Source organism: Anneissia japonica, unplaced genomic scaffold, assembly GCF_011630105.1.
Source record: "Anneissia japonica isolate Jap-2015-1 unplaced genomic scaffold, ASM1163010v1 scaffold287800_len1627635_cov199, whole genome shotgun sequence".
Classification (NCBI taxonomy): Eukaryota; Metazoa; Echinodermata; class Crinoidea; order Comatulida; family Comatulidae; genus Anneissia; species Anneissia japonica.
Genome location: NW_022731299.1, coordinates 141,721 through 154,453, shown reverse-complemented (window position 1 = coordinate 154,453; position 12,733 = coordinate 141,721). Strand labels below are relative to the sequence as shown.

General features: G+C 34.3%; 1 protein-coding gene across 2 annotated transcripts in view; it reads right to left on the bottom strand.

Annotated features, from left to right (window-relative positions):
• Window positions 1-3,486, bottom strand: part of LOC117115304 (sodium/calcium exchanger 3-like) — a 44,616-nt gene extending 41,130 nt beyond the window's left edge. Inside the window, exons 1-2 of one of the 2 annotated variants that reach the window (XM_033259036.1) lie at window positions 3,280-3,486; window positions 814-975 (exon numbers count right to left, since the gene is read on the bottom strand). The gene's annotated coding sequence lies outside the window, so the exon portion shown is untranslated. The remainder of the gene's footprint in view (window positions 1-813; window positions 976-3,279) is intronic. The other variant, XM_033259035.1, reaches the window with a different exon arrangement.
• Window positions 3,487-12,733: the final 9,247 nt, after the last annotated feature.

The following is a 12,733-nucleotide window of genomic DNA, read 5'->3' as shown; positions in this document are numbered from 1 at the left end:
CAACGGACGTTAATTCTCCTTTATATTTATTATTTATCTTACTAAATCAAGACTACAAAATATTATTTGAACAATCTTTTCACATGTGTGTATTGCCATTGAGGACATCGTTTTTTGACATTTTAAATGAGGTAAAATAATTGTAAATGAAAAATAAGCTAGGCCTAGGCTAATTAATTAAAAAAAATAATACACCAGTACAAACAAGTCTGTCGTGGACTGCGAGTGGAAGAGGAGACTCCCATGAAGTCAAGTGTACGTTTTTCTTATTGAAAAACAGTTCCATACTTTAAATTATCGGTCTAAACTCGTGTTTGCCATTCACAAATTATCAAACAATACATTGTTTATTCCAGTAAGCTACAGCAGTTCTTTCTGCACATACAAATAAACAACATGCTTTTGCTTCGTAGGTTCGCTTCGCGTAGCCTTGCTTAGATTGTTTATATCAGGCTACGAAGCCTGCGCGCAGGTTAGATTGTTTATTTTCGGCTACGATGTATCTACGAAGCCTACGCGCAGGTAAAAGTGCAATATTTCACGACTGTACTGTAGGTAGATTGAGATCGAGGTCACGTCAGGCGCGAGTCGGTGCAGATGCGGTCACATTACGAAAATCTCACCCGCAGTGAGTAAAGCCAGGCTTGAAACTCTAGTGTGACCGTAGCCCTTGACTCAGTGTCTCACCAGTGTCTCTTGAAGAAACTTGATAACGTTGGAGTCAGAAACAACACCCTAAAGTGGATAGAATTCTTCTTGACTAATTGTTTCCAACAAGTCGTACTTGAGGGAGTATCGTCATCGAGGACCTACCTCAGGGGTTCCACAGGGCACTGTCCTTGGCCCCCTGTTGTTCTTGGCCTTCATAAATGATCTTCCTTTAGGTATTGTATCCAAAGTTAGGCTGTTTGTGGAAGACTGCATCCTTTACCACAAAATTAACACACCAGCTGATTCTGATATTATTCCTGGACACTTTAGTAAATTTGGAAAAAAAATGGCAATATGTCATTAAACACTTCAAAATGTTTCGCAATGAGAATAACACATAAGAAAAATCTAATCGATAAAACCTACAGCACACTGGAAATAGTCAAACACCATCCATACTTGGGTGTTGAGCTCAGTTGTGACTTGAAATGGTCTACACACATCCAGCAAGTTTCCCTCAAGGCCAACAGAATGTTGGGTCTACTGAAAAGAAATATCTATATCTGTAATGTAAAAACAAAATCCATTGCCTACAAGGCATTGGTTAAACCAAAACTTGAGTACTGTTCAGCTATTTGGGATCCTTATCACAAATCACACAGTTACATGTTGGAGAGGATCAAAAATTGTGCAGCTCATTTCACGGTTAGTGATTACAAGGGCAAGTCAAGTATTACGAATATTCTTTTAAAATCTAGGGTGGGAAAAATTAAAGGACAGAAAGACAAAATTGCGCCTAACCACAATATACGGAAACGCAGGGACCTGTTTCTACTGGAAAGAAATAATCGATTAAAAATCGCTTTTTCGAAAAATCGCTTTTATTCTCGCAGTAGAAACGGGACCAGTTTGAAAAAAGCGATTAAAAAAATCGATAAACAACACGCAATGGATAGCCTGTTTGAACGGCAAATAACCGATTTTGGCTGTGCACCTTTTAGCTGCAACACAAAAAAAGCGATTATCAGGTGAAATGTGACCTCCAGGACAATCACTGCAAAGACTAGATTGTATTAGGCGCGAACTTCAAAAAAAATTTGTCCTCTTGTTCATGTCCTAGGCCTACAAGCTAAAAACGTCAACAAACATGAGGAGTGACGAATTCATTTTGTAATTATTTTGTGGGGGGATGGGTGATATTGGGCCTAGGATTCTCCGCTCTTTTGGGCCTACCGTTGTCCTCGTTCGGTCGTCGTTCATAATTGTGCCATTGAGCACAACCGAAAGCATTTGCCTTCTCGCCCCACATCGTATCTTACTCCTCGTCATCATGACAACAGGAATGAGAAAATACTATCCTATACAGTTAGGAAAACAACATGTTGTATAAACAAAATGGTGACGTAATTTCCGTCACAAAAACCGATTTTCGAAAAATCAAAAATGCAGTTGCAACGCCAGCAGGCTGTCTGGTACTCATTAAAAAAACGGTTTTAAAAAATTGATTATTTTGTGTTTATCAGTAGAAACACACCCTATGTCTCATTAGAAATATCCCAATAAAAACCATATTGCAACCAGGCAATCTGGTGCTTATGTTTACAAGGTCATTCCAACAAATAAAGACTGCTACCATCATTCACTATACCCAAGGTCAATTCCGGGATGGAACTGCTTGAGCGAGAATTTTCGAATGTCACCTAATATAAAATCATTTAAAGCTGCTTTGGACTCAATTAATATTCATAAATTAACGACTAAAGCTCATTACAATATTTAATTGTTACAAACACCTCAACCTGACCAACGTACAGTACACGACAACCAGCTTGTTGGTGTTTGGACAACCAGCTTGTTGGTGTTTGTACGTGATGATACAGATACAGATACAGCTCTACAAACCAACTTGATTGTACATGTTCTGGCCACTTGATTCAATTGAAAAAAAGAGTGCCATATAATATATAAATTATTATAGTCATCAAGGAGATTAATAAAATATTGTTGATCATTAATTAGTGGGCCCTGAACCTTCCACTGCCTATTTTTCAAATACAATCAACCATGAATCAACTAACACAAAGCATGCTTCACTACAGAGATAGCAATACGGAGCACATTTAATGTAGACAGTACTTCCTTGGTTACTAATATGGATTGTTTACTGATGGTAAAATCTGCTGTTCAAAAAAACATAAAAATTGCCCATTAGAATACTAGAAGTTCAAATGAAAAACAAATTGAGTCACACTAGTTTACATATACAAAAATTCTTAACAAATACCAGCAAAGTATTTGTCAAGACTACTGGAATGATGTTATGTACTGGCAAGAAAAATAGTTTTTTTTTTTCTTTATATTTTCAATTGAAAGTGAATAAACATAGGCCAACAACAGGCTAATTTATTCCAAATGTTGAAAGTTGTTAAGGTTTATAGCTGAGATGAGAGCAGCTTAGGCAAGACTTTTTTTATACCTTGTTTCACAAACTTATTTTCTTAAAGATCGTCAGAGGAGGGCAAAAAAAAACAAAAAGATAAAATTTCATTTTCTTATTAATTAACAAATAGTTTTGCAAAAAACATCCAGACTGAAGAGAAAATAGAAATGCAAGTTTCAGTAGCTCACCGTCTTTCAGATTAGATGTTAAAAACTATTGGTTACGTTACAGAACATAGTACGCTCTTCGGAAAAGAGTAGGGGATTATCTCCTGGTGTATGCCCAATCACCACCTGAAGGGCTCTTACTGGAAATAGGTCTTCTTCAAACTTTTGTGGGTTATCCTTAGTGTTTATGCCAATATCTCATCCAATAGCTCACAATATAGCCAGAACTTTAAAAAAAAATAAAAGTAATTCGTAATTATGATCTTGGAAGAAAAATTGGCATCATCAATAAAATGGAAGAAGGAAGTGTTTTTTGCATTAACAGATGTTATTTACCAACTAGACCCCTGTTTTGACTGAAGATCCTACCAACTTCCTAGGCAATCTTGGCAAACTACGGTAATACCAAATTTACTAGTAATAATGCATGGAAAGTACAGGGTACCTCTCTAATTGTAATCCTTGATTTTATTATCAATAAAATTATATTATGAGTGACCAAATAACAACCGTCTTCCAATTATTTCATGTGTTACAAGCCATAATATTGCGCTATTAAACACCCCACTAGGTCTGTCTAATTATCTTAATTATTATTATCTGCAGACCAATGATTGAGCTTGGTATGTTTTTGGAATGTTCCATTCTGCATGGAAGGTAATGACTGAAAAACAGAAGAAATGAAATTACAAGACCATCACTGCCCTCTATCTCTATTTATTATTATGGTACATTATTATTATTATAAAATTCAATTAGTTTATCCTGGTAATGGATGTGATGTTGCTAAACACAACACAAATTTAAAGCACAACTTAACAAAAAAAGGTAAGACCAGGGTGGATACCAGTGAGTGATATCATACATGGGCAAACTGAGCTTTTTCCGGATAATATTATTATGGTAGATTTATATAGTGCATATTGTTAATCCCTATATGTGCTTCACATTATCATTACCCCCGGTCATTGGATTAAATGCCTATGGAACACAAACTCAAGCTTCCTGCAGTGGGGGAGTATTCCATAATGTTACAGCAGCTACACCAGCGCATTTTGGCATTTAACCCTTCCAGGTTCCCACTTATACTCCTGGGTGGAGAGAAGTAATGCAGACAAAATGCCTTGCCCAATGACACAAGTGAAAAGCACAGCGAAGGATTGAAACCACAACCTCGAGTTTGAGAAACCAAAATGTTCCCGCTGCGCTAAACCATCTGTTCACTGCAGCTTCAAAACATCCGTTCATTCAACTTTAATTATAAAATGTTTGTACTACAGCATATATATACACACAGTAAAAATTTACAAAATACTTGTTCGATCAGAAGAAGTTCAATGAAAAATAAAATATCACGTTTTTGAATCCTGATATGAAAAGCATCCTCATACTGTTTGTTAAGCTATTATGTTCTCTGTGTTCACAACATTCATACCATTTCCTGTGTCCTCATGCAGTACCATACCCTATGTATCATAGGATTTCCTATCTGCTTATATTTTACATGGTGATTTTAAAATGAACAGATTCGTTGAGGCCTTAGTCAAAGGCTCAGTAAGACAGGCTTACACTAGTGCTTGAGCTGAATTATTAAGCAGAATTATGATATCAACTTACAATGCCTATAGGCTCTAAATCTGCTAGGTAACAATCGCATTAATTTCCTAAATGGTTCTGTTATAAGAAGATCAATACCATTACCAATTATAAGGCAACCAATGAAATCAGAACATGCTAATTTTTATCAGATATCTACCTGACATGCATGCATGTCTCTTGTAATTAGCAGTTAATAACTCAAAAGAAATTAATATCATAATAATAAATAAAATATCCATACCAAATTTAGATACCATTGTGCAAAATATAGCTGTATACAGTACATACAAATATTAAAACAAAATTTAACAAGTTTAATTATCTTGGAAACCCCACTGGAGGTGGCTTCCTGGTGGCCTCCTGATCCCCATCATTCCGCCTTCTAGGTCCTTCCTATCCTTCTGAATACATAATGGAATGTACCAAGAGCAAAACGTAAAAATAATTTGGTTGATTGTAGTAAAATTAATCTATCCGTGGCCTTTTTTAATTGTTTATAAGAAAAAAAGAACAGCATCAAACATCATATCTAACATAATCTCATAATGGGATATTCATTTAAATACCATGTGCCAACTGTTAACATCACAGATCACATCATGAGGTTGGTCAAACATGTGAAGCATGTCATCCCTACATATCCTTTATCTATCAGCCAACTGACAAATTATTCTGTGCACTATTACTTTTAGATTACATATTCCATTCCAACTTCTAGGTTATCTGACTTGTTCTGTTTCAAAATCATTATTCTACTTAGAAATGGTAATACACTGACCTAATATAAAATTTGTATTCAAGCAAAGAAACTGAAATGTTTGTAATAAGGAGTGACTTTTTTTATACCTTTTTTCGCAAACTTTAATATTTTTTAAAGATCATCAGAGGAGGGAGGAAAAAAAATAAAAACAAAATTTTGTTTTTCATAAATGGTTTTGCCAAAACATCCAGACAAATGCCAGACAGAAAAGAAAATTAAATAAAATTTTATTGGTGAATGCAAACAGTGTAATAATGGGATGGTTATTGCTTTAAATTTATATAATTACAAAGAAATATACATATCTTATTTTTGGAGATTTCAAGGCATGACAGGCATAATAGAAATAAAGGAAACTTTTATTTTTCTGAAAGTTCCATTTTTTCGTGGCGGTGAGTCTGTTAACTGGCTAAAAATAAAATTCTATTTTAACTTCAAATCATCATTATTGGCGGGCAGTACAGTAGGTTCGCTAAACAAGAAGTAAAAAAAAATCTCGCCTAAACAGCTTAAAACAGAAAGCACATTACCCAAATAGTAAATTCTTATTATCATATTAAATAAAATGTAAATTTACTTGGTTATTTTAATATGAATAACTGTTCTGGACCGCAACATATTTATGTATTACAATGTGCAGGTCAGAGTTGAAAATAAATATGGAAACCTCCAATGAAGTGCTTGCTTCATGTTATTAATGTATGCATAATCCATAGTAATCATACAGTACTAAGGATACCACATGTGGCGATGAGGATAATTCCAAACGAATCTTCAACATTCCTAAAACCTAGGAAGAGTAATCTTGAACCAGAAAAGTGAGTAACATATAGTGACTTTACGAAATCAAACCATGGGCCTAGAGAAACATGATGCGTCAGTAATCGACCCATTTTCGACCACGATTCAACGCTTCGAACCCAATGACGTCCCAAGCAATACAGCAGTCAAGTGGGAAAAGTGGCTTGCAAGGTTAGAGATGTACTTTGTAGCAAAGAACATTACCAAGGATGAAAAGCAGAAAGCACAATTATTGTTAATGGCTGGAACTGAGGATAAATATGAAGAAACTAAAGCTAAGTTTATGACTTACTTTTTAAGCCTATGAAGAACAGAGTGATGGCAGTGTTCATGTTTAGAGAAAATGCACAGAAAACAGCTGAAACCATTGACCAGTACGTACTAGGCTGAAGGAAATGGCAAAACACTTTACAAACATAAATGGAGTAAGGGCTCAAGTTACTACAAAACACAAACAACAAAAAGTTGAGAAGAGAGATACTGAAGCGCCCTGAGTGGGAGCTTGAGGATGTACTTAAAGAAGCAAGATCCCTTGAAGCATCAGGACCAGTGCAGGAGATATAGAGAGCAGACCTGAAGAGGTAAATAAAACTGGCCCAAAATATATTCACACAAGGGCAACACAAGGAAACAGACAGACCTGATATAACACCAGAAGTAAGACATATCCAAAACACCCACAAATGCAGAAATCAACAATGTATACTGTAGACTATGTAGGATTCTGGCCACACACAGGAAATTGTCCTGCAAAAGGAAAAATCTGCAGCAAATGCCACAAGACATGTTAACAAAATTGGTTGTCCTGGAAATATCACCCCCTCCCCAACCCATTGAAATTTGTCCTTGTAGTCATTTGTTTGCTTGCTTTTTAAATTCTTCCTTTGATTTTTTAAGTTACCGTAAGTTAGGTTAGGTTGTATGTCTTGTCTACTTGTGAATTTGTGTTTTTATTTCTACTGTATATTTAAACAATTTTACTACTGTATATCCAGGTCTTCATTTTATAAGCTCATTCGAGTTTCATGAAGGTTCTTTTCATCTTGTATCTAATTTTTAATATCTTTAAAGTTTTTTCTTGTCATGTAAATTTAAATTGATTTGACGATTAATAAAGAACTGAATAGAATCAAATTACAAATGAAGCCCGACTTCCTCAATGATAGCATAAGTGGGTGGGGTTGAGGCAACCTACTGTAGAACTTCTCAAAAGGGGTCCAGTGAGCAAAGCCCCCCAAAAATCTGAAAATTTAGTTATTAGACAGGCCAATTAATCTTAATCAATTTTTGAGTCTCATATTCAGTGAAAATTATAGAATTTTTTTCCCTCCCCGACGAATTGTTTTTTTCTTACCGATGAGGGAGCCTGCTCTCTCCCTGCCTCCCTAACCCTGCTCCCCACCAGGCCCTTCACTGTTTTTAGTTGAGGTAAAGCACATAGAAGCAATCTTTAAAATATCCAATATATAAATGGCAAATCATTATTATTATAATTTATAATAAATTAAGATGAGTGCTCTCCCGAAGCAAGGTTTGGCGGCATCATTTGCCAGATTAAAATGTTCCAAACTTGAATTACAAATATTAGAAATGAACATTAGTTCCAAAAGCAATTGTGAAATTTCACTTACCCTTGATTTCAAAAATTCTAAACTCTACTTATCATATAAGTCCATGCCAAAGAAAGTTAAATGTACAAACATACAGTAAAACTGATTTCTGAATTGTACATATAATCGTTACAAAAGGAAAATATATCTCTGACACACCTTCTTTTGCCGAAAATTACTATACAAACAAAAATAACTTTTAAAAACTTTGTCTGTTACTGCATCCTCCATGTGAAAAGATTTTAATTTTGAAAAAAAACCCATACTATTTTTGCTTTATTACAAAAATAAATTTATCAACATTTTTTTTGTATGTCTCCAACCTAAGAGGAAGACTGTCCTCTCTTAATTTTTATGATTTTACGTTCTCAATGATTTGGTGGCATAAAGACATGGAATAATGTCAGGTACTGAACAGATTATTTTACTAAAACTATAATATAAAGCATTTATTAGTGCTTATCCGAGAAAGAGTGGGAGGTTGACTCTACAGCTCATCATTTTTACTCCATTGTGCTGCTTTATTGTCACCATCTCAATCAAAATAAGATTAGATGTAATTTATAATATTAAAATTGTAATGATTTTTCAACCTTTAAAAACTTAATCAAAACCCAGGTTGTCATATGTTTTATCATTTCCACTGCAAAGTTATGTTTTCTTGCCTGATGCAAATTAAATTAGTTCTTTTCATTCCGATTTACATTTCTCTAATTTTTTTGTTAATTTAATCCACTTGTGAAACCAGTGTGCGTCACTGAAAGTGCTATTAATAAAAAGACAGAATTATTATTAAATATAACTGGTTTAGAAAATATAATTTATAATTGGATTGCTAATTGCAATTAGATACAATGTAATGGTAATTAGATAAAATGTACAGGTACAGTAATTTTATTTTTAAAACCAAACAGGCAACATCCAATGAATATTGTAGAATAACTTTCATTTTATATTGTTAATAAATGTATTAAATTGTAACTCTTTTCCTCGCATTTCATTCATGTTTGGTGTTCTAAAAGAAGTGTATTGCAGGGATGATGGCCATAAAAATAGGACGAAGGGCCACATATATTTTTGATTTAACCCTCTAGATACCGTCTTCGACTGTAGTCGAAATTGACCTCAAACCGAGAATTCCCATTTTCGACTGCAATCGAAATTCGAAAATAGGTGGTTTTCAAATCGCTCTTCTGTTTTTATTTTAGCTCCAATACGTCAGAAATTTTGAACACGCATGCGTGAAGCTTTTGTCTTTCGAAATCTGTGAAGAACTCACATGCGCTTATATAAAAATGTTTAGAAATATCAATTTGAAATCGTTATTAATTTCAAAAATTTTTCGAAATGGCCGCACAAGATGTATACACAGCTGAGCAAGCGATTGACCTGATTTTTGATTCAGACAGCGATGAAGGTGAATTTTTAGATGTGCGAGACTTAGACGTGCCTGTTAGCGATGATGACAGTGGGGCTTCAAGCAGTTCTGACGGCGGAGATGTTCTTGATGAAGATGAGTCTAGGCCTAGAAATGTGAGGGTAGTCGACGCTTTTGAATGGAAAGATCGCGCTTATAGTTATGGATGGTTGGGTAAATAAATTATATAACTGTGTGGAATAGGAATGTTTTATATTTGTTTTTATTTTTTTTTGGCTATAATTTTTTTTTTTTTTCGGTTTTTGCTGACGATTTATATGTAGCATTTTTCTGTCATTTCTATTATATTATATATATATATATATATTATATCACATTATATTATGAAAAAAAATTCCCAAAAATATAAATTATACATCAAATGAAAGCTTATTCTATAAGCTTTCTTTGTTTTTGAAACATTTTTCTGTATAATTTACAGAAAGTTCCCAAAAATCCACTAGAACGACGTATGCTCAAAAAACCCAAAAAACCTTGTTACACTGCAAAAGAATCCGGTATTCAAGGGTTTGCAATATACAAGAATCCGGTATCCAGAGGGTTAACACTGAGGGCTGTACCTAATTTTCTTTTAGAACTAGAGTACATACACAGTGTAATTTTTTTTCCTGTTAATTGTTACATCATAAATTCAATAAATAACAATAAAATAGCATACAGGAGAGGAGTACAATACTACAGCAACATAAACTACAGTACCACCTCCCTGCATAAACACACCATCCCACAAACTATATTGTCACAAGTATGTTTAACAGGTGAACATAAGCATAGGGCCTAATATAATTTTATTTTTTTAAATAATATTATGGATACATGATTAACAGTCCTAGCAAGTCATATCTGCCGACTGTATTACGATAACCACAGTGAGGTGTGCAACTCTAGTACTCTAGGCTAAACGGAAAAAGCATTTGCAACAAACGTCTATGCTAGGTAGCCTGTAAGGCCCCGGAGCCTCCCAACAGTACTAGGCAATATAGGGCTAGGCTATACCTGATCATGAGTGACACGTTACGTTCACCGTCCTTGTATCTTGTTCTTGTAGGCCCAAATCCATGTAACTCTTGATAGTTAAAATATTGATACTATAGATAAATACTGTTTGATTGGTATTTTAACCGTTAGCCATCGAGCATATTTGCAAAATATTAAACACATCAACACGATGTACTAGGCCTAGTCCCCATTTATTGTTCCTGTATAACATTTAGGTGGTGTAATTTAAGCATGGTATGATACGACGTCGATCATAATGAGAACACGATATACAAGCATGCGCAAAGCAATTGTAATTAGTTGTAAATTGTTTATCAGTTGATTATGAAAAAAGCGGCGGTACCGTGAGTTATAACCTTTGATGTTCGTGATCATAAAGGCTTGCAGTATTGATACCAACTAGGTTGAAAAGAATGTAATTCTACTGGAGTAGAACATTAATAATTTTGAGAATGATGTTGCCTTCATTAGGTTTGTCTACCATCATTTATGGGCGCGTTTTAAGGGGAAATCTGTTTTTTTTTTTCTTGAGAATGCAAATTTCTGCTGTCCACGATCGAAAATAGAAAGCCAAACCAACTTAACTCTATTGTAGTGCACCATTTATTTGTGTTTGAATGTATACAAAAACAATCCTACTTTAAGTAGAGCTAGAAATTATTATTATATTTTTTACTATAGGCAATATTACATATTATGCATGAGATTTTGGTCCTTAAGCTTGAGAGCACGAGGCAGACCTCGATTACGCAAGCCTTGACGTGTATGTAGCACACATTTACCAGAATAAATATTTTTATTTAAAGAACAATACATTTTTGGGGAAAATGCATTGACCCGATCAGGATTTGAACCCAAGCATGTATTTGGTAATATTATCAGACTGTCCTAAGAATATAATGAACAAAGTACATACAATGTCTAGTTCTATGTTTATAGGGCCTAAGGGGTCATCCATTATTTTCATCATTTTCACGAGCGTACAAAACGTACGCAGGGGGGAGGGGGTTGAAGGTGTGTGTACGCTTTTCAAAAGTACAAAAATGACAATTTGGAAATGTTAGCCTACATTTTTGTACCTAGTAATTCATGAGTAAATGTTAAGTTTATCAATTGTTTATACACAGCGTCATCTTGCATCCCTGATTAACGATGTGTTGATAAGCATTGTGTACTTATAAACAATTTCGAAATACAAGGGAAAGCAATAGGACCATGTGTTTCACTGTGCTGTGCTAGGCTAAGCCTACAGTACCTATTCCTTCTCCTTTCTTCTACTTCACTAGGCCTAATTCCTACCTTTTAAATTCAATGAGCCTATATCCACTCACTCTATTTAACATTTTAAAACACAATTTATTTATTTTTTGTATTCCACGGACACTCACGTTAACGTTAACGTAAGTTTTATGTGTTCTCTTTTTCTAAATACCACACCATCATTCCACAATCATTAATCACAAACAAGCCTAAGATCTTGAGCATGAGGCAGTGAATTGGCCCTCATCCAAAAATAAACCCCAACAAAGCACGCACCACCAATCTAGGTGAAAGGTTTGCCATGTAGTTTCTTTCTTGTACATCAATTTATTCATGAATTTGCTTTCAACTTTGTCTAAATATTTAAAATAAGTTTATTAATTGTTGTTTATATTTTTTAAATTAATTATTATTAAAATATGCAAGTTTGCTGTGTTGAAAATGGAACCTATACCTACCACTATTTTGGCTATGTGGTTATTGGGCAAGGATTGGGCTCATGTTCTTATATCGGTCATGGTAACCAAACTAAGCAATCAGCTCAGCTGCATACTAGTTCTGGTATTTTACAAGTTTTGGTAGCAGATTGTTTGAGATTTTTCAATTAAGGATAGTGTAGTGTTGTTCCAGTCAGCAGGGAGTATTGCACTTCAAAGTTTTAATTTAAACAAAAAGATCAAAAGGAGGGAAAAAAAGCACACAACAGAATGAAAAATTTAAGGCAATTAATTCAATTTGAAAATATGAAAAAAAAATCAGCAAATTTATTTTGAAAATGTGTATAGAAAGCTGTCCTATCCACCAATGTTTTATATATGTGTTTTATATATATATATATACTGTCTCTTATACACATCTAACTATATTGTCACAAGTATGTTTAACAGGTGAACATAAGCATAGGGCCTAATATAATTTTATTTTTTTAAATAATGGATACATGATTAACAGTCCTAGCAAGTCATATCTGCCGACTGTATTACGATAACCACAGTGAGGTGTGCAACT